Source organism: Montipora foliosa, chromosome 14, assembly GCF_036669935.1.
Source record: "Montipora foliosa isolate CH-2021 chromosome 14, ASM3666993v2, whole genome shotgun sequence".
Taxonomy (NCBI): domain Eukaryota; kingdom Metazoa; phylum Cnidaria; class Anthozoa; order Scleractinia; family Acroporidae; genus Montipora; species Montipora foliosa.
The window spans coordinates 7,015,814-7,016,113 of NC_090882.1; positions in this window are offsets into that span (position 1 = coordinate 7,015,814).

Sequence of the window (300 nt, forward strand, 5' to 3'; positions counted from 1 at the left end):
CTGAGCAAACATTCATTTGCGGTTCTTGAAAAGTGGAAAAACTGAATAAAGTAGAAAGAGTGTCCGGGAGAAAAAGATTGGATGTGTAATTTTTGTTTAATCATGGAGGTTGCAGCTTATTTTAAGATTTCCCACAGATTCAGTTGCCACCTCCATCTTCGGGCAGAATTCCATTTTTCAGCACTTTTGAAAACATTGCCTTCTCTTTGATTCTAGGCCACATCTTGAGCCTTCAATCAAACCCAAGGCTACATTTCGCACCTCACGAATTATTTACTACGAAAATTACCACAGTAAAAT